At 37.0% G+C, this 27,684-nt stretch overlaps 1 non-coding gene and 1 pseudogene across 1 annotated transcript; one reads left to right on the plus strand and one right to left on the minus strand.

Annotated features, from left to right (window-relative positions):
* Positions 1-9,631: 9,631 nt before the first annotated feature.
* On the minus strand, positions 9,632-9,738 carry LOC133035307 (small nucleolar RNA R71). Its single transcript, XR_009686580.1, has one exon. It is a non-coding gene; the product is annotated as a small nucleolar RNA R71 (small nucleolar RNA).
* Positions 9,739-22,901: 13,163 nt separating this feature from the next.
* On the plus strand, positions 22,902-27,125 carry LOC133034255 (G-type lectin S-receptor-like serine/threonine-protein kinase SD1-1; annotated as a pseudogene).
* The last annotated feature ends 559 nt before the right edge of the window (positions 27,126-27,684 follow it).

Here is a 27,684-nt window from a genome sequence, read left to right on the forward strand (position 1 = left end):
AATTAAAATAAATGAACTAAAATATATTATAATTAGAAATTGAATAAATTAGTCAATGTAAGTCTAGATAGTTATTATCTGTTTTGCTTGAAGTATTTTTCTAGTGTATTTAATTTAATAGAAAATTAATATTTAAGTTTTTTTTTTAATCATGATACTTAAATATTTGAAAATTTTCTTAGATATTTAATTAAATAGAAAAATTATATTTTTTGTTGAAAATTAATTTTTATTAATTTTGGGCCAACATAAAATTAAGATAATTTTTCCAGGATTTATTTTTATTTTATTTTAAAGCATTTTCGAAAGTAGTATTCCTATACACTTCATTTTTTCGAAATGCAATATATATTTATAGAAAATTAAATTTGAGTTGTAAATTAATTTAAATTAATTTTGAAACAACTTAAATTGAATAATTTTCTAAATATTTATGGAAATTATTACTAAGATGGAAATAATTCATGTTATTTTTATATCCATCTAAGTATAATTTATAAATATTAAATTAAAATTTATATTTAGAATTTTTCATTCTAAATTGGAAATTTTTATTAAGTAAATAAATATATATTTAAAATAAATTGATTAAAATAAATATTAGGAGAAAATACAACCTTCATTAAATAATGAGCTTTATTATTAGGATATTCGATCTCCATTGTTGGTTTTACATAGCTATTGTTTTAGTGAGTAATCCTCCCTAATGGAGGAACGTTCATTAGCAAGTTAGCACCGTTTAATCTCGAAAGATAAGTAATCTTGTAAGTTTTTTATATAGTATTGATCACCCTAATGGTGGCAACTGTATAAGACTTGCAAGAATATGAAACAATGGTGGAAGCTCATAAGATAGAATAGCCTTGACTCTCGCCTAAACGGGACAACGCGGATTCCAATCTTGATCGAATAAAAGGTTGCTAGAATGTTTATCATTTTAGATGAGCTGACAACTCTATTCAATGGATGGTATCACTGACTCTCGCCTAAACGAGACACTGATATCAGTTTGTTGAAGACCTTGGAAATTATTTAGGATTGTATGTTTTAGTATTTTCACTTGTCAATCCTACTTGTTATATGTTTAATAATTTCTAAATTGTGCATGAATTTATATTGAACCATGTTATTTTCTGTTATTAAATTGTAGTTTAATTTCGAATCTTCATTGTTGGTCTAACTTGGTTTGTTTTTCTAATGAGATAAATCCCTAATGGATTTTCACCATTAGACTAACATAATAGTGTTAGATCTCGAAAGATAAATATTGTATATGCAACATCTAGCTGTTCATCAATTGATGACACCTTAGACTAGTATTTTACAATATGAAACAAGAAGATTGTATAAATAAGATTACTTTGACTCTCGCTAATCGGAGCATCGTTGGATTCTTATTTATAACGAAATTATCCTAATTCCTCTTAGCTTATTCATTTCGAATCAGCTTAATAACATATCATTGGATGAATGGTCTATAAATCATTTTATGTCATTCTATATTAAATGACGCATATGATTATATTCCCAGAATTCTATCCCAAAATGATATAAATCCTCAATCTTAGAAATCTCCTACTTGTATAGGCAAATCATTGAGTTAAATTAGTAGTGGTGGTCCAAGAAAGAATTACTCATTATACAGTTACACTTTCACAAGTGTTTAATAACCATTTTCTTTCAATAGATTCAAACTGTATGAGTTTAGTATTCTGTAACCAGAATCCACTTGCACTATTCTAAGAACTCTTTGATGTAACTAAACTTAAGTCATCAAAAGATACAACCACATATTTTATAAATCTATGACATTTTTATCTTGTTCATAGTGGTTTTGACAAGATCATTCTCTGCAAAGAGTTAATATGCCTATATCCACTGAAATTAAGTTCATCTCATTCGCAAATGGATGTACATTCAGGGGTGGATATGAGTTTTCGTTGTATTCTTAAAACGATCACTCTAGATTTTACCTTATGCAAAAGAAATTTGAAATGTTTGAAAAATTTTCATGAATTTCTAGCAATGGTAAGTGGTTAAAGATCTTGCGAACTGATAGGGGTGGAGAAAAAGTTAGTAGATATGCAGTTCAAAGATCATTATTTTGATTTTTGAATTATATCCAAACTTACCTCCCCAGAAATTCAATTTGCATATTGATAATTAGTTACTAATCGTTGCCTAAATCGTTCTATGGTAATATAATTTCAGAATGATGCAATGGTTGTATACTTAATGTAAATCATTACTAGATTCATGGATGACCTAATCGAAATCTTAAGAAAAGCTAGAACTGCTAACCCTGGTTTGCATGTTTGTTAGCTATTCTAAGTGATTAGGGGTAGATCATCCCATAGTCATTAGATAAGAAAGTGTTTGTTTAAACAAATACTACTTTTTTAAGAAAATGACTAAGTCTGAAAATAAAGTAGCAAATAAAGGAGATAATTTTTTCTTGATTCCATAAGTGTTCTATCATCTTATTCGTTACAAGATGATCCCACTGCCTCTGTTGTCTTAACACAACCGAAGAGGTCAATAGCCTTTAGTTTTCTTAGACATAATTCATGGTACCTTGTCGTAGTGGGAGAGTTTCAAGGAACTTTACCTTCTTATGACTTGGAAGACACTAGTGATTAAAATCCATTGTGAGTTTAAACAAGTAATGGATTGTCAAGATAAGAAACTAAGAAGAAAGCCAAGAGAACTATGGTTTAATCCATTCACATGGAGTAACCTAAAGTTTTCTATTACAAGGACATAAAAGGAAATTTTCGTTAATAAAGTCTATTCAATGGATTTAACAAAACTTCCTGTTCCTAGTATTATAGGTTTGAGTATATCTAAACCTATGGCTTGTGGTATACCTGGTAATTACTTACTCTAATGCAAGAAACTTACTTTAGTAAGATGCTGAAGCATTTCCTTTCTAATGGAAATCTATAGAAGCTTCACAACTTCTAAGCATAGACTTTATTTATCTAAGGAAAAGTTTCAACTATTCCAGAAAAGATAAAGCCATGAAAGAATTTCTTAAATCAACAGTGAGAGGTCTCAGATATGCTTTTGTATGCCTTAGACCGTACACTCCGTTGAGTGGGAGTAATGAGTAGGTATCAGATTAATCCAGGAGAAGAACATTGGAAGACAATCAAGTAAATTTTAAGATTAAGAAGAGGAACTATATGTTAGTCAATAAGGGTGTGTTTAAAACTCTTAGACTACACCACATCAGATTTCAAGACTTGCCTTTGTGCTAGAAAGTCTGCTGATAAGATGGTGATTACTCTGGGGGTGGAGTAGTGATTTTAGAGAAGTGTAAAAACCTATCTGAAATCTCTTAGTCTACCAGAGAGAGACTGAATGTTAAAGTTGCAGGAAAGGTACTTATTCAGTCTAGGGAAAGGTCTATACAATTGTGGCACCGTTCCAACTTGTCTTAACTACTAGTGTTAATTTCCTGATTAACCAAAAGTAGTTGCCAAAGGTATAGAATCCAGTATCCCAAAAGAGTAGACATATAGAGAGGAATTTCACAATATCAAGGATTTTGTGATTAAGGGAAAGTAATGGTGGAGAAAAGGTTGTTGTTAATTCAACCTGTCAGATCCTATTACGAGGAGTTTACTACTACACTTGATTTGTATATCAAGGTGTTAATGATTATTTGAAATGCACATTTTGTTTTATATTAGTGCAAGTGGGAGTTTGTTGGGTTTTGTGCCCTAAATAAAACCCATTTCAATATAATCAGATTTACTTATTAATAAAGATCAGAAATAACATTTTATGTTGCATGGTGCACATGATTTATTTCATGATCATATATATAATGTATGAATTCTATTTAAGTCCAGAACATATGGATTTGTTAATGATTATAGTGTTGTCAAGACAAAAAGGAATATAATCTTAATTATATGTTCGAAAGTTTATTCCCTGATTTGTCAGAACACTGGATTTAGACTTACATGGTATAATCAGCGATAGGTATTCTTGCACCTTGGAAAAGTGTTATGTCCTTTCCAGGACATTGGCAAAGTTTACCAGTATCGGATGTATGGAGTATACATCAGAAGGGACCGATATTGAACTTTGATTAGATATATTAAAACTTACCGTAATATCTATTCAATTCAATATCACCTGTTGATCCTAGATCAAATGATCTTAATCCTGATATGGTTAGGTTCGATCTCAAGAGTACTATACATGTTCTTTGATTTGTTAGTTAAGCCTACTTTTGGGTCAGGGTGATACGTACATTTTGGGAACATGATAGTATAATTGAGTGGGAGCGCTACCATAAATATGGAATCTATAACTTCTATAGGAATTTAGAAGTGAAACGATGATATCCTTCGAGCTTGGCTAAACAGAGATAAATGGTGGAGATCTCATTTCACTTTGCTGAAATATCATTTATACGGAGCTAAGTGTTTTAAGGATAAAATACATTGAAGGTGTAACGGTAACTTAGTGCCTTTTCAATGTAGATCATCTATTAGAGGGTCATTGATCACATTAGGGTTATAACAATGGATAACTAATGACGTGTCTATATCATGGAACATATAGAGCGTTCTATATGACTGAGAGTGCAATTCCAAGTTCTAAGTGTGGATTCAATAAGGAATTAATAAGTTATGGAATTTACTTGGTAAATTCAGTTCGACTTATTGGAAGCTCGGTTATATAGACCCATGGTCCCCATACTAGTTGAGACCATACTGCTTGTAAGACTCAGTTAATTGATTGTAATTAATCAATTATAATTCTAAAGTTGGACTATGTCTACTTTATGAATTTTCACTAGGCAAGCGTAAAACAGTAAATAGAGAGTTTAAAGGGTATATTTATTAATTGGGAAACTTTGATTGGTTTTTATTAATAAATAAAATAAATGACAATATATTATTTAATAATTAATTATAGTTATTAAATAATTAGTTTTGACATTTATGTGGTTGAAGAGAAAATTGGCAATTTTGAGAAAATGAGAATGAAAAATAACAAAATGGGAAAGTTGCAAAGTGAAGCCCAGTTTCCTTAAATGGCTGCCCACTATGCAAAGCCTTTTACCATTTTATTTTTCCATTATTTTAATGCCACACAATTCTAACCTAAACCTAGATGGCATTCTATAAATAGAAAGTAATGACTTCAGGAAACAACACACAATTGCATCTCATTCTTTTCAGAGAGAATTCTTGAGCTGCCACTTTCTTTTCTCTTTTCTTCTCTTCAAAATTTTGAAATTTGAGTGATAGAGTAGTGTCCACACACATCAAGTGGTACCTCAATCATAGTATGTAAGACTATGGAAAATCAGCATCAAAGAAGGAGAGAAGGAGATCCAGATTCAGATCTTGATAATGCTCTGCTACAGAAAGGAATCAAGGGCTAGAGATCTGAATGGAATGAGTCATAATATTCCGCTGCACCCAATATAAGGTTTTCTTAAACTCTTATGTGTTTATTTTCATTGTTTTAGAATTCATATTAGGATGTTAATCAAACATACTTGGTAGTAAATCTAGATCCTGGTAAAATAATTCCAATAGTCACTATCGGAGTCGGAGAAGTCGGGATATGGGGGAAATTAGGGGATGGTGAAGGACGTAGCATAGCCTAGGGCTTTACACCCAAAAAAAATATTATTGACCTGTGGAGATGGTTCGGCGACCGAATCATAAGACTATATCCTTGGTCTCGATCCTTAGGAAGCCTCTGAATTGTACCTTCGTGAGCAGGGGAAGGTGGTGAGTCTCCCTACTATATTTAACGGCCTATGGTGAAGTCTAAGGGTGCCACGTGTTAGTAGAAATCCCAGCTTTGATGATTATATCAATTTAGATAACAGTTGTCAAACTGTTGACAAAAGTGAACATCCAAAGTTGGGCCTGGGGTGATGGGCCGAATTGCTATGGCCCCAATTTTGAATGATGAGATGGGCCGGTACATTAATGGACCTTTAAAGAATAATCCTATCCATGTTTCAGATAGGAATATTACTTATTGGTGTGGGCCGGTTTTTTATACTCAATTGGGGGACCTATGGTATATTCATAAGGGTCCTTTTAACATTAGATGGGACCAAAACTCTGGCTCCCAAAATTTGTTAAATAAAAGGATGGAGAGTATGGTGTTCAATGATTTTAATGGGGCCAGAGAGAGGGAAAAACTTTGCTCAGAAAGATGATCCCAGAACAAATAGTTCATGAATTCTTCGAAGGCAGACTACGATCAATCAATCCTAAAGCTTGTGAGAATTTCACAAAGGCGATAATACAATTTTGGGAAGACTTTGCTCTGGAGAAAAGAAGAGCTACACAACCAGTACTACACTTTGAGAGGGAGATGGTACAAGAGGAGGAAATCAGACCTGCAATCACTATGGTGTATAACAGAAGAAAGTCTGTTAGTCATGATTGTGTGAGCCACTACAATGCAGAAAATTCTTCTTTTGAATTCGAGGAAGATGATTAGGATTTGAAGGAAGTTGAGTTCCTAGACATGAGTTCGGAGGATGAGGATTCAGAAGGGGAAGGAGAAGACACAGAGCAAGATGTAGGAGAAGAACCCGAGGATATACTATACAACATTAACGAGTTGTGGAAAATGGAGGTTGAAGGTTCACCAAGGCAGGAAGTAGGTGAAGAGAAACTGGGTGACGCAATCGGAGTTAAGAAAGATGCATTCTCTCGGGCAAAGATCATTGAATCTATGGATGAGGTTGGTGTGGCTATCTCACAAGAGATAGAAGATGGTGATCAACAGGGAGAAGAAGAAAAGTGTGAAAGGAAGAAACAAAGAGAACTAAGAAAATTAACCGTCAATGTAAACTATGAGAAAAGTTACAAAAAGTCAGGGGCCTCCATAGATTCATTATGAAGATTTTTACATGGAACATAAAGGGTAGTGGGGATAAGGGTAAAAGACATGCTATCAAAGCAACGATTTGTAAGGCTAATCCAGACTTGGTTATTTTACAAGAAGTGAAGAGGGCATTAGTGGATAGAAGATTCATTGGCAGTATTTGGAGATCCAGGTTCAAAGCTTGGATACTTATTCCAACCAAAGCGGTAGATCTGGGAACTTTATTAATATGGGATACTAGGACCATCTCGATTCTTGATTCACTTGTTGGTGACTTCTCCATTTCAGTTTTGATTAAAGCTGAAGGTAAGGATCCTTGGTGGTTTTTTAGGGTGTATGGCCCGTGTTCTTATAAACTTCGACTTGTATTCTGGGATGAATAAGCAGGTTTAAGCGCGATCTGTGGAGATTCGTGGTGTGTCGGGGAGATTTTAATGTGACTAGGAGACCTGGGGAGAAATTGAACAGTAGCTCCTACACAAGGAGTATGAAACTATTCAATGGCTTGATACGCGAATTACGTTTGATTGACCCCAAGCTAGAGAATGGCAGTTTCACTTGGTCGAACTTTAGAGCATCTCCAGTTTGCAGTAGACTGGATAGATTTCTATTCACCAATAACTGGAACATCATTTATCCATTTTTCAGACAAGAAATGCTGGTGAGGCTAGTGTCGACCACAACCGGCCGTGATTGACTCAAATCCTCCGATATGGGGTCCGGGCCCTGTCCGTTTTGATAATCAATGGCTAGAACAAAAATCTTTCTCCAAGTTATTTGGAAGATGGTGGAAGGAGGCCATTGTTAGGTTATATTTAGCCTATGTTTCGGGTCTTTAAAGTTAGCATTTTCTCGTCTATTGGTGTCTTTTGGAGAAGTTTTACGCTTGATTTTCATTATTTAAGGTTCCCTGGGTGTTAAAGTTCAAATTCAGTCAAATGGCGAAAAACTGGGACAAACTGGAAAAAAATTGGAAAATTCGCCCCAGACGCGTCGCAGTCGCGACCTCCAGAGAGCAAGGTCGCGACCCTTTTTCCTGGTCGCGACTCTGGTCGCGACTTCGAGATTTGGCAGAACCTCTGATTTTTGAGGTTTGCCTGTAGTCGCGACCAGCTTAAATGCTAGTCGCGACTAGGTACGGAAATCGCAGATTTGACCTAATTTTGATTTTTTCTCAAATTGGAGGCACACCTCTCATCCCTATATAAGGAATACGACACTGAAGGTCGAGTGCTAAATAGACCTAAATAGTGGATGCAAGTGGAGAGGAAGCTGTCATGAAGACCCGGAGCGATATCACCTTCTAGTTTCTTTCTTTTACCCTTAATTTCTTCTTTTATGTTTAGCTTTGTTTCTGAATTAATCATGGATGTTTTTAGAGTTATGTTGAACTAAATTTCCCAATAAGGGAGGATGATGAATGTTGTTTAAGTTTATGCCTAGTTAATAAATAATTGCCATTCCTTCATCTTATGTGTGAATACTATTTATATTTGTGTTTAATTCCATGTGCAAGCTTGATCACCTTTTACATGTTTAATGATCTCAATTCGAAATCTGAAAAGTGAGAATTGAGAATGCTAAAATTGGATAGTCTAGGTTTTGATGTGAAACGAAAGTATTTACATAGCCTCAAAGGACCAATAGATTATTGCTTAATGCCGATTTTTGTGTGGATTTAATTAAGAAGTTAATTAGAGAACATATTATTTAGAACCTAAAAGATCTGTAAAGAGTTAGGTTAATTTATAATCTGTCTTTCACATGGAGATAAGGATAGCAATTAGGTATTAACATTGGTAACTTATCAACAGGATTCACCTCCCTAATCTCTCATCTTGATTAATCCTCGTTTATTTTCTCTTTAATTTTCTGAGTTATTTACTTTTAAATTGCAAAATTATTATTTTACCAAATAGAATAATAAGTATCGTTTAGTAGTACTTAATCCAATTCCCTGTGGTTCAACCTCACTTGCGTGAGATACTACTTGATTGCGTACACTTGCGTAATAAACATAAAATTCGTAACAAGTTTTTGGCGCCTTTGCCGGGGAATTGTTTAATGATTAATATTATACAAAATTATACTAACTTCTACTTTGGTATATTTTTCGTCGATTTTCTAACCTTTTTCTTGCAATATTTTCTTGATCTATTTCTGGAATCCTAAGTGTATGCGCGGTCAAGGACAAGCAATCATATTACCGCTGATATTGAAATCGAGAAAACTTGTAGGAGAAACCGAAAGAACAAGAGGCAAGAAGGAGTTTCAAAGAATCGCCGAAACTTCGTAAATCATGGTCGCTAATGTGAATGCTAATGCTGCAAACAATGGAGGTAATAACGGTAATAATGGTGGCGTCGTGGAAGATCAAGCTAATGGCTGTAGCTTGAGAGATTACATTCTCCCTACTCTGACGGGAGTGCAGTCATTATCGTGCCACCTACAGAAGTGATGCGAATAACTTTGAGATAAAACCTTCCATACTTCAAATGGTGCGGTCATCGGTCGCTTTGGTGGCCTCCCTTCTGAAGATCCTAATCTGCATCTCTCTAACTTCATGGAACTTTGTGAAACTTTTAAAGTTAATGGAGTTAGTGATGATGCCATTCGACTGAGACTGTTCCCATTCTCGCTCAGAGAACGAGCCAAGAGTTGGTTAAACTCCTTGCCACCCAATTCTATAGCCACCTGGAATGATCTGGCAACGAAATTCTTGTCAAAGTTCTTTGCTCCAGCTAAGTCTGCAAAGCTGCGAGGAGAAATCAACAACTTCTGCCAACAAGATAATGAATCTCTCCATGAGTCTTGGGAGAGGTTTAAAGATCTGATCAGAAAGTGTCGTCATCATGGTATAGAGAAGTGGATGCTGGTCCACAATTTCTACAACGGGTTGGTTGGTAACATTAGAACTCTGATAGATGCAGCAGCTGGTGGAGCCTTTATGAGAAAGAGTGCTAATGAGGCTTACGATCTATTGGAGGAGATGGCTCTAAACAATTTGCCAGTACCAACCGAAAGGAGTCAAACTAAGATGGTAGCTGGTGTGTTAGAGGTTGATGCCATCACAAAGTTGACAGCTCAGGTTGAGGCATTGACGAAGCTAATTGCAGGGCAAGCTAAACAAGCCCAAGTTGTTTGTGAGTTATGTGGAGGAAGTCATCACTTTTCAGAGTGTCAAGCAAACGTGGATGATTTTCCAATGGATGAAGCTACAGCCATTGGAAATTTTTCGCAGAATAACAACAACAACTATGGGTTCAACCAAGGTGGTAACCGAAGAAACAGTGGGTTCTATCAAAGAACGAAATCGAACCGGACACGTAAACCAACAAGCTTAATCAAAGAACAAGCCTCTCGGTGGAAACTCTAGTTTGCAAACACATTTACTGCTGCAATTCATGACTGAAACTAGATCTTCAATTAAAGACCTGCAGACTCAGATGGGCCAACTAGCAACTCAGGTAGCAACCCGTCCTCAAGGGAATTTGCTTAGCACAACTGAAGTCAACCCCAAAGAAAACTGCAAAGCAATTACTCTGAGAAGCGGTAAGAATTATGATGGTCCTGAATTGCCACAACCAGCTGATGGAGATAAGGAGAATAAAGCTCAACCAATGCCAACCGCAACACCAACAGCAGAGAAGGCTACTAACAGCCCAACACAACCACAAAAGTCTCTACCTATTAGCATTGATCACCATGTGAAAATAACCTATCCTCAGAGGCTCAGAAAGTCAAGTCTAGACAAGCAGTTCACCAAATTCCTAAAAGTCTTCAAAAGACTTCACATTAACATTCCCTTTGCTGAAGCTTTAGAGCAGATGCCAAGTTACGTGAAGTTCATGAAGGAGATTCTGTCAAAAAAGAGAAAGATGGAGGATTATGAGACAGTGGCTCTAACTGAAGAGTGCAGCGCCATTCTACAGAAGAAACTCCCTCCCAAACTCAGAGATCCAGGGAGTTTCACTATTCCTTGTACTATTGGGAGAATTGAAGGAATAAATGCATTATGTGACTTGGGAGCCAGCATTAACTTGATGCCTCTATCAGTGTTTAAAAGATTGCAGTTGGGTGAAGCAAAGCCAACCACGGTAACTCTCCAATTGGCGGATCGATCACTAGCTCATCCTAGAGGAGTCATTGAGGATGTGTTAGTTAAAGTTGACAAGTTCATCTTTCCAGCTGATTTCATTGTTTTGGATATGGAAGAAGATAGCAATGTCCCAATCATTCTTGGGAGACCATTCTTGGCAACTGGCCAAGCCTTGATCGATGTTCATAAGGGTGAATTAAAGCTGAGAGTCCAAGGAGAAGAAGTGGTCTTTAATGTGCTAAAGGCTATGACATACCCAAAGGCAAGTGATAACTGTTTCTTCATTGATTTGATTGATGAAATTGTGGGTGAGAAAAAGCTGCTAGATGATCCTCTCGAACTGAGTTTAACTGAAGATGAATTGACGGAGCAAGAGGGACAAGAGGTCATGGGTTATGTGAAGTGGCTTGATTCCTATGGGCCCTTGAACAGAAGGTATTATGAGGAATTGGGAGTAGTTTCAAAAGAGCTGATGCCATCTACTAAAAAGCCTCCAGAACTTGAATTGAAGGTGCTTCCTAGTCACTTGAGGTATGAGTTTTTGGGTAAAGATAAAAAGCTGCCAGTTGTTGTGTCAGCTTCTCTTTCTGATGTGGAAACTAATAGACTACTGAGGGTACTCCGAGCTCACAACAAGGCTATCGCTTGGACACTAGGTGATGTCAAAGGAATCAGTCCTTCAACGGTGATGCACCGAATTCTAATGGGAGACAATGCCAAACCGACAATCGATGCTCAACGAAGACTCAATCCACCCATGAAGGAAGTTGTCGAAAAGAAGTAGTCAAGTGGTTGGATGCCGGAGCTTGCTTATCCCATTTCGTATAGTAAGTGGGTTAGCCCGAGGCAAGTGGTTCCAAAGAAAGGTGGAATGACTATGATCAAGAATGAAAAGAATGAGTTGATTCCTACGAGAACAGTCACTGGTTGGAGGATTTGCATCGATTACAGGAAAACTCAACAAAGCAACCCGGAAAGATCACTTTCCTTTGCCCTTCATTGATCAAATGCTAGACAGATTGGTGGGGCAAGAGTATTACTACTTTCGATGGCTACTCCGGATACCACCAGATAGTTATAGCACCTGAAGATCAGGAAAAGACTACTTTCACATGTCCCTACAGTACCTTTGCTTTCAGAAGAATGCCATTCGGTTTGTGTAACGCCCCTACTACTTTTCAAAGGTGTATGATGGCTATCTTTTCAGACTTGATTGAATCTTGTATTGAAATCTTCATGGATGATTTTCTGCCTTTGGTTCCTCCTTCGATCATTGTTTAGAAAATCTAGAAAAGCTGCTAACTAGGTGCGAGAAGTCTAACTTGGTGCTAAACTGGGAGAAGTGCCACTTTATGGTAGCAGAAGGAATTGTTCTTGGGCACAAAATTTCAAAGGCAGGAATTGAGGTGGATAAGGCTAAAGTTTCAACAATAGAAAATTTGCCACCTCCAGTTTCTGTAAAAGGAGTGAGGAGTTTCCTAGGACATGCTGGCTTCTACCAAAGATTTATCAAGGACTTCTCAAAGATCTCAAAACCTTTGTCCAGTTTACTTGTCAATGGTGTTCCATTTGAGTTTGGAGAAGATTGCTTAAAGGCGTTCAAAGTTCGAAAGGAAAGATTGATTTCAGCACCAATAGTCACTTCACCAAATTGAGAATTGCCTTTCGAGTTGATGTGCGACGCAAGTGATTATGCAATTGGAGCGGTCTTGGGTCAAAGAGTTTGAGGTGTTTAGCACAATCTATTATGCTAGTAGAACTCCGAATGATGCTCAATTAAATTATGCCACTACGTAAAAAGAAATGCTAGCAATTGTGTTTGCTTGTGATAAATTCCGACCCTACTCGATTGGGAATTAGGTAATTGTCTACACGCATCATTCGCCGATCAAATACCTTATGACTAAGAAAGATGCAAACCCGAGACCGATTCTGTGGGTACTTCTACTTCAAGAGTTTGACTTAGAGATAAAAGATAAGAAGGGCATCGAAAATTTTGTAGCAGACCACTTGTCAAGACTAGAGCTGGAAGAAAGTCAAAATACAAAGGAGGTACAGATAAATGAGCAATTTCCTGATGAAGAACTATTTAGTGTGAGGGAAAACCTGATGGTACCATGGTATGCTGACTATATCAATTTCTTGGCTGCAAAAATAACCCCTCCCGAGCTTTCGCGTCAACAATTGAAGAAGTTCTTTTCTGAGGTGAAACATTATTACTGGGAAGAGCCAATCCTCTACAAGCACTGCGCCGATCAGATAATTAGAAGATGTGTGCTTGAAGAGGAGATGTATTCTATCCTAAATCATTGCCATGCTTTACCATGTGGAGGACATTTCAGTGGGACCAGAACTGCTGCTAAGGTGTTGCAAAGTGGATTTTTTTGGTCAATGCTATTCAAGGATGCTACTACCTTTGTTAAGGCATGTGATCGTTGTCAACAGACAGGTAATATCTCAAGAAGAAACGAGATGCCTTTAACAGGGATTTTAGAAGTGGAATTGTTTGATGTGTGGGGGATAGACTTCATGGGTCCTTTTCCTTCATCCTTTAGCAATCAGTACATTCTATTGGCTGTAGACTATGTGTCTAAATGGGTTGAAGCTGCAGCTATACCACAAAATGATGGTAAGACAGTTCTCCGCTTTCTACAAAAGAACATCTTTACTCGGTTTGGTACTTCTCGAGCAATAGTAAGCGATGAAGGGAGTCACTTCTGCAATAAACAGTTTGAAGCACTCCTTTCAAGATATGGTGTCCGACATCGAACCGTTTTACCATACCATCCCCAAAGTAATGGCCAAGCTGAAATTTCTAATAGGGAGATCAAGATGATTCTAGAGAAAACAAGACAAAGATCAAGGAAAGATTGTTCAAGAAAATTAGATGATGCATTGTGGGCATACAAACTGCTTTCAAAACACCGATTGGCATGTCTCCACATCGGTTGGTGTTTGGAAAGGCTTGTCATCTGCCGGTGGAGTTAGAGCATAAAGCTTTCTGGGCCATGAAGACTCTTAACATGGAATTAAAAGCTGCAGGGGAGAAAAGGGTGCTACAGTTGAATGAGCTAGAGGAGTTTCGAAATGAAGCCTATGAGAACGCAAAAATCTACAAGGAAAGAACTAAGAAATGGCATGACCAAGGTCTAGTAAGGAAGGAGTTTCAACCTGGGCAGCAAGTGTTATTATTCAATTCAAGGTTGAAGCTGTTTCCTGGAAAGTTGAAGTCAAGGTGGTCAGGGCCATTCACAGTAGTCAAGGTGTTTCTTATGGAGCGGTGGAGTTAAAAGGTGATGGTCCAGCAACTTTCAAAGTCAATGGACAACGTTTAAAGCTCTACTTGGGAGGTCAATTTGACCAAGCCAAGTCCGCCATGATTCTGGCGCCACTTTGAAGAACACAGCTCAGCGTCCGGCTATATGACGATAAAGACAGTGCTCTTGGGAGGCAACCCAAGTGCTTTCTTTAATTTTTCAGACTTTTTGATTATGTTTTTAGTATATGCTTTAGTATTTTTAGTATTTTCAATTTTTAGATTAGTACCGTACATTATTCTTTTTAGTTATATTGTGAGAAAAACGTGAGAAAGAGAAAAAAGAAAAAAAAAGTTATTTTTCGGACTGGAGCCCAGTGGTCGCGACCTGGTGGTTCCTGGGTTGCGACCTATTTTTTAAGTCGCGACCCTGGTCGCGACCTGGACTTTAACAGAAGCCCTGAAAATTCTTGGGTTCCAGAAGTCGCGACTACCCCATCTGGAAGTCGCGACCTATTTTCCAAGTCGTGACCCCGCCGCGACTTCCCTATTTTCCGCAGAGGGGAATTAATCGTAAGCTAGTCGCGACTAGCCCTACACCAAACTTTCCAGAGGCCAACTCGCGACTTGCTCGCGATTTTGTCTATAAATCTCAATTTTCCCCCTCATTCAACCCTACATCAAAAATTCAAATTTCAAATTCCTCTCAGCCGACCCTAGCCCTTTTTCCTCTCAAAAATTCAAATTTTCTTCACCAATCTTCAATTCTTTCATCTTCAATCCAATTTTTCAATCCCAATCCATCCTAAAACCTAATTTCTCTCATCAATCTACAATTTCCATCAAAAACAACCCAAATACTCATCAATTTCACCCCAAATTCGAAAATACATTGGTTCTTCATCTTCAACCTCAAACATTCAAAGATATTCAACAATGGAGGTGGAGTAATGCGTCTTCGGGTTTGTAAGTAGTATTCTCTATTAAATTTGAAAAGTTGCATGAGGATTTTGAGTATTTTTTTGTGATTATTGTTGGAATTATTGATTGATATAGGAATTGTTAGGTTTATAGTGTGATTTGGGATTGTGGATGTAATTGTGTGGATTATTTGGTGAGTTTTCAATTTTTGGGATATAGAAAAATTAAGAGGAGGTGCTGCTCAATTTTTTTTAGCATTAGATAGAAAAAAAAATCAAAAAAAAATAAAAAAATATTCTATTTTTTGCTAAAAAAAACAATGGCACCTAAGAGAACTAGGAATGTGGAGGAGGGTTCGTCTTCAAACCCACCACCCACGGGTTTTTATAGGACCCGATTTGGTAACATAGAGGCCCAAAATCGATTCATGAGAATTAAAAATAGGGCTTATATTGAAGACCGGGGTATTGAATTCCCCAAGAACCCTTTGAGACGTCAACCTCGGTTTGAAACAATTCGAGCTCAAATAGAGAGGATGAAGTGGGGGAGCTTTGTGGATGCTCAGGGTCGGGCTAATGTTACTATGGCCTGTGAATTTCTTGCAAATTGGCTCGACCGCCGAAATGGGGAAGTAAAGGTGCGTGGAAAGAAGGCTCCCGCTACTGCTGATGCTTTTAATGTAATGTTCTCTGTCCAAGATTACACTAGGGAAGAGCAACGCCTCCGAATTATTAAGGAGGAAGAGCAGTTTGATATGGTGGATGTGGCGGAGACTGTGGGATTTCCTGGGTTGAGGTTCCACGACAACGATGGCACAGAGGGGTCGCCAAACATCCTATATCGGTGTGAATTTAACCCGGTGGCGAAAACATGGTTGTACTTTGTAAGTGCTCCGTTAGTGCCAAATAAGCACTTCTTCGATGTCCAAATGGATCGCCTGAAATATGTGTACGCCATAATGAAGGGGTACAACATAAACATTGGACAAGTCATCAGGCATAGTATTGATTAGATTGTACAAGGAGCCACGGGAGGTGGTTTTGGTTTGGCGGGAGTTATCACAGAACTCTGCGGGGCATATGAAGTTCCCCAATTGGAGTATGACAACACGGTGTTGCCACATCGCAAGATGGACATCGCCTTTGTCAACAGGCTGAAAGAGCCACATCCCTATGGCCAGCCTCCACTTGATGCACGCAAGGACGTAGGCGGCAACGAGAGCCTAGTGTTAAAGAAGAAGAGGAGCAGCCCTTACAATTGCCGGGCCTATCGATCCGACAACGCAATACACTCATGCACGTTGAGTTATATAATTCAAAGATAACAACCACATGCTACAATACATGGTTCAAATGAGTATCTATGATGAGGGACAAGTTCAAAGAACTTAACTCTCTCATCACCGTAATGAACATCGTGATTGATGACCCGAATTATTTGGCGTAGCCTCCTCGCTCTAACCATATGACCAGCCGCCACCACCCAACCCTTACTGAGAGGGTCTCACGTAAGTCTCTTTTCTCTGCATGTTACTGTATACATTGGGGACAATGTCATATTTAGTTTGGGGGGAGAGACTTAAAATTTTAAAATTCTGCACTTTAATTTCTGCATTTTAATTTTCTATTTTTAGTTTTGTTTTAGTTAAGGAATGGCAATAAGCTTGACGATAGTTGTATACTGCTAATTAGTGTGATGTGATCTGAAATTGTAAAATAACTGTGTGCTTGATTCTGCTAACTCTTTGGATTAATTTGGATGCTCGTAAACTCCGTGTTTATCCGCAATTACTCAATCTGTGAAAATTGTTATAATTATTTTATTATTGTTTGTGGTAAGATTGACAGGAGAGCTTAGAACTTGCATGTTTATTCTTTTGAGACGAAATCCTTGATAGTGTTCAATTGGAATATGACTTAGGCATTTGTTGGATAGTTTGAGCCTTTCAAGCCTACCGTAATAATGTATCCTTAGTTAACCTTTTGAGCCTAAACCTGTTATGTTTTTCACCCATTGATTCGAAAAATTGTAACCACACTATTAATTTTTCTTCACCATGTTATCCATGATATCATAAGCTACATAATTAGTTTGGGGGAGGAGAAACATTTAGTGTGAGGAAATAGTGAGAGGTAGAAAAACTTGCAAGATTGAGAAGAGAAAAAAATTGTGTAATTCAATGTCACTGAAAAAAAATGAATTATGATGAAAAAAAAACACAATAAAAAGTAAAAATATGTGTGAAAAGAAAAAAAATAATCAGTGATGTTGGAAAATAATAGAGATGTCTTCTATCAATCTTGGTAAATTTGGGAACATTATGAGGTTTTAGAAAAGAAAAGTAAGAAGCTTGTGGGTTCTGTTTGTGTGCTTATAATATCTTGAGCCAAAAAAATTGTCTTTTGCCTATCCCTGAATATCTGAGCCATATTACCTAAGCCTTGAAAAAACCTAATGATTCCAAAGAATATTATCAACATTAGTGGAGAAAGGTAAGCATACAAGCTTATGAGTTATCGGGCTGTGGAACTGTTGGAAAGAGTAAAACTTTTATAACAATGTTTCACATTTGAATAAATTTTTGCAGTTGTACATAGTGTTGTTAATTGAGCATCTGAGTTAATTGTTAGAGTTAGTAGGATCGAAATTCTAGTTTATACAAGGAAGAAAACAGAGCATGAGCCAGCAGCGTAGTGATTATCTGATAGCGTAGTTAGTTTTTTTTACCTTACTCAGGGGCGAGTAAGAATCTAGTTTGGGGGATTTTGTTAGGTTATATTTAGCCTATGTTTCAGGTCTTTAAAGTTAGCATTTTCTCGTCTATTGGTGTCTTTTGGAGCAGTTTTACGCTTGATTTTCATTAATTTAGGTTCCATGGGTGTTAAAGTTCAAATTCGTCAAATGGCGAAAAATTGGGACAACCGGAAAAATTGGAAAATTCGGCTCCGTACGCGTCGCAGTCGCGACCTCCGTAGAGCCGTGTCGCTACCCTTTTTCCTGGTCGCAACTCTGGTCGCGACTTCAAGATTTGGCAGAACCTCTGATTTTCGAGGTTTGCCTGTAGTCGCGACCAGCTTAAATGCTAGTCGCGACTAGGTACAGAAATCGCAGATTTGACCTAAGTTTGATTTTTTCTCAAATTGGAGGCACACCTCTCATCCCTATATAAGGAATACGACACTGAAGGTCAGAGTAAGCAGAAATAGACTTAAATAGTGGATGCAAGTGGAGAGGAAGCTATCTTGAAGACCCGGAGCGATATCACCTTCTAGTTTCTTTCTTTTACCCTTAATTTCTTGTTTTATGTTTAGTTTTGTTTCTGAATTAATCATGGATGTTTTTAGAGTTATGTTGAACTAAATTTCCCAATAAGGGAGGATGATGAATGTTGTTTAAGTTTATGCCTAGTTAATAAATAATTGCCATTCCTTCATCTTATGTGTGAATACTATCTATATTTGTGTTTAATTCCATGTGCAAGCTTGATCACCTTTTACATGTTTAATGATCTCAATTCAAAATCTGAAAAGTGAGAATTGAGAATGCTAAAATTGGATAGTCTAGGTTTTGATGTGAAACGAAAGTATTTACATAGCCTCAGTGACCAATAGATTATTGCTTAATGCTGATTTTGTGTTGATTTAATTAAGAAGTTAATTAGAGAACATATTATTTAGAACCTAAAAGATCTGAAAAAGAGTTAGGTTAATTTATAATCTGTCTTTCACATTGAGATAAGGATAGCAATTAGGTATTAACATTGGTAACTTATCAACAGGATTCACCTCCCTAATCTCTCATCTTGATTAATCCTCGTTTATTTTCTCTTTAATTTTCTGAGTTATTTACTTTTAAATTGCAAAATTATTATTTTACCAAATAGAATCATAAGTATAGTTTAGTAGTACTTAATCCAATTCCCTGTGGTTCGACCTCACTTGCGTGAGATACTACTTGATTATGTATACTTGTGTAATAAACATAAAATTCGTAACAGCCATTTCTACTGGTTGGCCTGGCACAAAGTTTATGAGCAAGTTGAAAATGACCCAAGGAAAGGTGAAGGAGTGGAGCTCATCCACTTTCGGACAAAACAAGGCAAAAAAGAGAGCTTTGGAAGGCAGGCTGGAGGCATTAGATAGGCTAGAAGGAACCAATTCCTGGGCTCAAAGCATGTCCGAGGAGAGAAGAAAATTAAAAGAGGAATGGCAGCGGCTGAATTTTGAAGAAGAAAGAAGTAATTGGCTTAAATCGAAGTGTAAATGGGCTAAGGAAGGGGATGCTAATTCAAGATTCTTCCACAATCTACTAAATGCGAGGAAGGCCAGGAACGTTATTTCAAGAATTAAAAGAGAGGATGGGTCTATTATTGATAAGGAGGATGAAATTGTGGAGGAGCTAATTGGTTTTTTTTTTCGAAACTTTATGCCTCTGAGGCAAGAAGGGGGTGCTGGACTGAGGGCATTGAATGGCAACGCATAGCGTCTTCCTTAGCTTGCCAACTTGAATGTTCTTTTGAAGAAGAAGAGGTCAAAAGAACAGTCTTCAGCTGTGAAGGAAGTAAAGTGTCGAGGCCAGACGGTTTTAGGATGGCGGTTTTCCAAAACAACTGGGACACGATCAAGGATGATCTGATGGAAGTGTTTCGGGCCTTTGAGAAAGAGGGAAGAATTGAAGGTAGCATCAATGAAACCTTTATCTGTCTGATCCCCAAAAGACTTAATGTACCGCAAGGTCAAAGATTTCAGACCAATCAGCCTCATCACAAGTGTGTACAAAATTGTGGCCAAGACACTTGCGACTAGACTACGAGGTGTTTTAGGAGAGACTATCTCTGAAACTCAATCGGCTTTTGTCGAAGGACTCGCAAATCCTAAACCCTGGCCCTCATAGCAAACGAGACAGTAGATGAGTATAGGAGTTGTGGCAAGAAGGGATTCGTGTTTAAGATCGACTTGGAGAAAGCATATGATTGTGTTGATTGGGATTTTCTGGATTTGGTGCTGAAGGAGAAAGGTTTCGGGGAGCTATGGAGGAAGTGGATTAGAGGATGTGTTTCATCTACATTATTCTCCTTGCTCATTAATGGCAGAGCGAGAGGCAAGTTCAGAGGTTTTAGAGGTCTTCGACAGGGAGATCCTCTATCGCCGTTTCTATTTACATTGGTAGTTGATGTGCTTGGAAGGATGGTGGATAGGGCAAGAGAATTAGGCTCATTCTCGGGGTTCCAAGTAGGCAAAGACAACGTCCAGATCAGTCATTTACAATTTGCGGACGACACCCTTTGCTTTGTTAAGGATGAGGCCTCACTACGAAAACTGGTTGAGATTGTTGAAACTTTTTGTGGCGTTTCTAGTTTGAAAGTAAACTTGAACAAGAGTCAACTGTTGGGAATATGCCTAGAAGAGGAAGTGGTGGCCCAAAACACAGAAGTAATTGGTTGTAAGGTAGGTACCTGGCCTATGACATACTTGGGAATGCCACTTGGTGGCTCCCCGAGGAAAGAGATTTTCTGGGAGCCTGTCTTGGATAAATGTGCGAAAAGATTAGATGGATGGAAATGCTCCTTCTTGTCTAGTGGGAGGAGGCTTACTCTTATCCAATGGCCCTATCTTCCCTCCCTATCTACTACCTCTCTCTCTTCAAAGCTCCAAAAATAGTCATCAAGGCAATATAAAAAATGATGAGAGATTTCTTTTGGGAAGGTGGAGACTTAGCAGGGGTGACCATTTAAAGGGTTTGGGATGAGGTATGCAAACCAAGAAGTGAGGATGGTTTAGCAATTGGAAGGATAGAGTTGAGGAACAAAGGGTTGCTAATCAAATGGTTATGAAGATTTCCTTTAGAGCCAAACTCCCTGTGGCACAAAGTAATCAAAAGTCGCTATGGCATAGCAGATAATTTCTGGGATACAAAAGGGGGGGCTCGATTATCTCCAAGAGGGCCGTGGAAGGATATTTTAGATCATTACGACGAATATGGCCAATTGGTGAAGTTCAAAGTATGAAACGGAGCAAGTATACGGTTCTGCGAGGACGTATGTATTGGGGGATCCTCTCTGAAGGAGCAATTCCCAGACGTTGCAGTGATCTCTAAGGCTAAGAATGTAAGTATACAGGAGATGATTGCCGATGAGGGCGAGGTGGGAAACTATGTGGCAAGCTGGGACTTTAAATTCAGAAGAAACTTTATGGATAGGGAAATCTCGAACCTGACACAACTATTATAGAAGTTGGAACATGTTAGAGTACTCAACATCCTTGATGATAGCCGTTTGTGGATTTCGGATCCCAGTGGGATCTTCTCCTCTAAATCAACATTCTACTGGTTTTCTTCGTCCAAGGAGTTTGGTGAGGTGTTTTGGACGAAGACTCTATGGAAAAGCAGAGGACCTTCTAAAGTTAAAGTGTTCGGGTGGTTGGTGTCTCTAGATAAGTTGAACGTACATGACAGACTGCAAAAGAAGCGACCATTTATGTGCTTGTCACCGGGGTGGTGTGTTTGTTGTAAGTCAAGTGGGGAAGATGCAACATATTTGTTTTTAAGGTGTCGCCTTGCATGTAATCTCTGGACAAAGTTGTTTAATGAATTTGAACTCAATGGGTTATGCCTTGTGTGGTCTCTCAAATGATAGTGAGCAAGGTGGGGGGTAGTAAAAGAAGCACATGTTTATGGAGAACGACAGTCTTGGCAGTTCTATGGGTGGTTTGGTTAGAACGTAATAACAGAATCTTTGAAGGTCCGGAGAGCTCTTCAGAGGCCCTATGGGATAAAATTAAATTTTGGACTGCTTCTTGGGTGTACAAGACTAAGCTATTTGAAAATGTTTCTTTCTCAGATTTAATGAGAGAATGGAGAGCACTGTTGTAAAGATTTAATAAGAGAATATGATCGCTGTAATCATATCTTTGAGACTTTGTTTAAGCCTTAGAATTTAGGGCAATTTGTAACCACGGTTTTCCTCCGCCATAAGCGAGGGTTTATTTATCTCAAGGGTGGGGGCCAATCTTAGTGAGTGGTCCCTCCTCCCTTTTTTCAGAAAAAAAAAAAGAAATTAAAGAGAACTTATCTGAGTGTATTTCGATGTGACTCAGCAATGCAAAGAAGTTAGAAAACAGAGTCATAACAGTAAATGATTTCCATCAAAGACATTAAACTTGACTTTGAAATCTTGATCCTTCGAAGTCGTCTACAATACTCACTTGGTGAGACCCAATTTTTTTTCATTTGTGTATTTATCTTTTAAGATGATGGTTGTATTGGCGATTCAAGATTATTTAATCTTAATATTGTTGTGAGCTTCTAATTATATTAGAGAAGAACCTTGAGTCGTATTATTGAACTTTGGTGATAGTGAATGATTAAATCAGACTACGGTTTGCGTGGTTTTTTCCTAGCAATTGGGTTTCCACGTAAAATCTTGGCGACTAACTTTTATGCTTGATTTGAGTATTTTATGTTGCTTGTAGTGCTTTGATATTGCTTATTATGACTTGAAAAATATTGTGATTAATTGGAATAAATTTTCTCAATAAGTATACAAGTAGTGTTTGAAATTTTGTCAATATTAAACGGTACAATGCTAGAAAATACCACTTCATGTATCTAAACATTTCTAAAAGAAAGAGACTCTTTTAGAAATGTCAAAGTAGTGGCTGACCCAATGCAGAAGCAATCAATCATCTTTGAATTGATATTTTTCCTACTAAAGTTTTTTTTTTTTTTTTTTTTTTTTTGTACAAAAAAGCCAGAAAACTAATCACCCTTATATCTTTTTAAACTTAATAAACTATTAAACCACAGATTAATGTACATTGTGGTGAACTAGAAAATTAATAGCATATGGAGTTCTTTCCTTTTCTTGTCACCTTATTAGTTGTTTTGAGACTTTTCTCTCTGTCTGCAACTTCTTTTGCTGTGCTTCATAATGATATCATTAGACCTTCAGATGTTCTCAGAGATAATCACAATGACTACACAGACACAGCTAATTTATTGGTATCCAAAGAAGGAAGGTTTGTTCTGAAATTCTTTAGTCCATATGATTTATTAAACCATCGTTATCTGGGAATATGGTATAACCACACTACATATATTCGACCTGTTTGGGTTGCAAACCGATGTAAACCAATGGAAGATTCATCCTGGCTTGTTGAGTATAGACGACAGAGGAAATCTTGTGCTTTTTTCAGAAGAAAATAATAGTAAGAGAGAAATTGTTTGGTCTACAAACTCGTCTAAACAAGCCGCGAAACCATTGGTTCAGCTTTTGGATAATGGTAACTTGGTTTTGAGAGACGAGAAAGATGCAAACACAACAAACTATTTATGGGAAAGCTTTGATTATCCAACTGATACATTGTTGCCAGGAATGAAATTAGGATGGGACTTGAAGAGAGGTCTCAATAGGCGTTTATCATCATGGAAGAGCTTTTATAGTGATCCATGTGATGGAGATTTCACTTATGGGATTGAGCTTGATGAGAAACGCCATACATATCCTCAACTAACTGTCCGTAATGGATCTGCAATATTGTATCGTCAAGGGTTGTGGGATGGTATGAGTTCCAGCGATGCTGTGGATGATTCTATTTTCAATTCTGTGTACAACGATGATGAAGTTTACTACACTTACAGCCTCCAAAATAAGTCCATGATGCCACAAATTGTCCTGAATTATGACGGAACTATTGAACCTAGCTGGGACTTTGGGACTTTTTATGGGGCAATCCCAAGAGACAAATGTGACTATTATGGCTTCTGCGGAGCTAATTCACAATGTAATGTTGTAAGTGTAACAGAGGAGCCAATATGCCAATGCTTAGAAGGCTTCAAGCCAAAGAATCAAGACAATTGGAACTCAAGGTCTTGGTCAGAAGGGTGTGAGCCATACAGTCCTCCAAGTTGCCATGATGAAGTTGAAGAGGAGGAAGGATTTGAATTTGATCAATATTCAGGCTTTAGAGCACCGGATACTAATTATAGTTGGGTGACTAAGACTAAGGATGAAAGCGAATGCAGGAGTAAATGCTTGAGCAATTGCTCTTGTATGGCTTATAGCTATCCATTCTCAGAGTCAATTTACTCAAATGAAGATTGTATCCACTGGTTTGGAGATCTGTTTGATATTAGACAACTGTCTTCTAGTCGTTTCGAACCACATACTTATATTCGAATATCAAATTCAAAAATAGGTTCACATCGCGTGTTCTTAGTACATTTTATATGGATCTCCTTTCCGTTGTTCAATATTTGATTAATGTTTGTTTCTTTTGTTTCACAGCTCCAAAAATTCATAATGAAACCAGAGCTGATGGTAGTCGTGGGAAGGTGAAAGTGAAGAGAGTAGTCATAATAATAGCTATAGTAGTCGGATTAGGTGGTGTGTTTATTTTGATTGCCTTTTACATTCGAAGGAGGAGACGCATTTTCAGTAAATACTTTCTTCTCTACCTTTTACTTCATTCTGTCTTTTTCTTTATTCTTTAGATTGCGCTCTTGTAATTAGATTTGTTATAAATAGTCCCACAAAGATAATACCACATATAAGATGTATGCACTACTTTTTTTAATGTCAATTAGTTTTGACATAGAATCTCATGCACCTTACAAACTCACTTACATATCCTACAAAAGAAAAACTTCTCATTTTAAACATTAACTACTAAAAACTATTAATGGTTTTTTTTTTCAGAGAGAAAGAAAAGCCAATATGATGATTTTGAGCTTCCATTTTTGGACCTGCATACAATTAGTCTTGCCACTAAAAATTTTGCAGAGGCAAATAAGCTTGGAGAGGGTGGTTTTGGACCTGTATACAAAGTAAGCTTCTCTCACTCAACATGTCATTCTCTTTTTTATTTCTTTCTTAATATGGTAAATAATTATTGTCATTGTCACATAATAGGGTACTATGGAAGGAGGTCAAGAGATTGCTGTGAAAAGGCTATCAATGTGTTCTGGACAAGGAGTCAATGAGTTCAAAAATGAAATAAACCTAATTGCTAAGATTCAACACCGAATCTTGTAAAGATATTTGGTTATTGCATTCATAGAGAAATGAAACTACTGATTTATGAGTACATGTCCAACAAAAGTCTTGACTATTTCATTTTTGGCAAGTCTCTTTTCAACTCTTTTAATACATGTGACGTTCTATAAATATATATATATATATATATATATATATATAAGTTGCCAATATTGTTCTAATAAAGCAGGTGGCAACATTTGCAGATGAAAGACAAAGCATACTATTAGAATGGCCTAAGCGTTACAAAATTGTATCTGGGATTGCCAAGGGGCTTCTCTATCTTCACCATGATTCTAGATTGAGAATTATACATAGGGATCTCAAAGCTAGTAATGTGTTACTTGATGAAGAAATGAATCCCAAAATTTCAGACTTTGGCTTGGCTAGAACTTTTGGTGGAGACCAACTTGAAGGAAACACGAACAAAGTTGTAGGAACTTAGTAAGTGATCTTGAGAAATCTTTAAGTTGCCTTAACATATACATATTACATACTAATATATAGTGTTGTGCAAATACAGTGGTTACATGGCACCCGAATATGCTTCCAATGGCCTATTCTCAATAAAATCTGATGTGTTTAGTTTTGGCACATTGGTGCTAGAAATAGTAAGTGGAAAGAAAAGTAGAGGTCTTTACGATGAAGATAAAATTCTAAACCTCACTGGATTAGTAAGTGCAAATAGAAAAAACTTTATTAAATTTTACATTGATTCGTAGCTCGTTTTCATTTATACTTTTATAATGTTTATTAGGCGTGGACTTTGATGAAAGAAGGTCATGCATTTAAGCTAATTGAAAAGTGCTTGTTAAGTGATCCATACATCAACATGGAAGAAGCATTGCGTTGCATTCACATTGGTCTCTTATGTGTGCAACAAAATCCTAATGATAGGCCTAATATGTCTTCTATCATTCTAATGTTGAGTGGTGAGAAAATGTTGCCTCAGCCCAAACCACCAGCCTATTTTACTAACACAGATATGTGGGAAGAAGCTCATTCCTCCGTTCTTAAGCCCCCATCGTGCAATACAAGCATAACTGCTGTCGATGGGCGATGACAATTCACACAACAGATCGGTGGAATTTCCCACATGAATATTGAGAATTTACACCATGACAATTTCATTTTGTTTGGTTTAAAATTGCATTGATGATTTTATAATTATTAATATACATGTCAGAAATTTATAATTATTAGTATACATGTTGGAAATTTATAATTATTAGTATACAGTAAGAGTTGGAATCCAGAATATGGTGGCTCTTTTTCTTGTAAGTCCGCTTTCCTTTGCTTCACTTCAAATAATAGCTCAAGGAACCCAGAGTGGGCTAAAACCCCGTGGAAATGTTGCATACCAGCAAAATTTGAAGTTTTTGGATGGTTAGTATTCTTGCAAAAAAGAAGACCATATATGGCAATCTTTCTGGGCTGGTGTGTTTGTTGCAAGTCTAGTTATGAATAGATTGAGCATTTATTCCTAGAATGCATATATATGCGAAAAATATGGTCGTTATTGTTCAAAGAATTTTGCTTGGATTGGGTCTTACCTAGCTTGGTTTCTGCTGTCCTAATAAGCAAACTGATGGGAAACAAAAGGAAAGTTAAATTGTGGAGGACTACTATTATGGCACTATTATGGGCGATGTGGACAGAGAGAAATAGCAGAATTTTTGGTGGACTGGAAACGTCTGCGGAGAACGTTTCGGAAAGAATCAAATTCTGATCCTAGATTTTTGTGACTGCTGTCACAAATTTTTACAGTTTTTTTCGTTTTTATTTTTGCTTCCTGTTTGTTTACCATGGTTTTCCTTCACCTTAAGTGAGGCTTTCATAAGAGTGTTAGGCACTACAACGACACCAAAAACTTGTTGTGAAAATTATTATACGCAGGTATACGCAGTCATACAAGTAATAAAGTGATAAGTAAGATCGTCTCCGCAGGGATTGCAAACAGAATATGATGTAAACTTAAAGTAAAAGGGAAAAATATGAGAATGGTTGAGTAATGATTCAAATTTAAAATGACTGTAATTAAACCTGCCTAAAATAACGCTGATGTTGCTAGAAAATTGCTTGCAAGAAATGTAATATATTAAAAAGTAGCTTGAATAACTAATCCCCCCTAGTCAGGATATTCCCAGTTACTACAACATTACTTCAGCATTTTCGCACAAAGATAACAGAATTTTCTTGTGTTTATGAGAATTTTTCAAAACTCACAAATTAAGTTCTATCATTTAGATCAATATATTCCTATATCAAACCAGATTGCAAAACCTAAATCTAAGAATTCACTTGTTTCATTCAAGTTGAACTACTAAATCTAAGCTTTCCAAAACCAGATCTAGCTTAGTAAATTGTTACTCATGGCAAAAAAAATAACAATTAATAACAGCAAGCTTACTTGAATGAACAATGGCAAAGATGCTAAAATATGCTTAAAATTAATCATACCAAACATAGGAGTTCATAGCCATTCAAGCCTCAAAAAGT

The sequence above is a fragment of the Cannabis sativa genome, chromosome 2 (assembly GCF_029168945.1).
Source record: "Cannabis sativa cultivar Pink pepper isolate KNU-18-1 chromosome 2, ASM2916894v1, whole genome shotgun sequence".
Lineage (NCBI taxonomy): Eukaryota > Viridiplantae > Streptophyta > Magnoliopsida > Rosales > Cannabaceae > Cannabis > Cannabis sativa.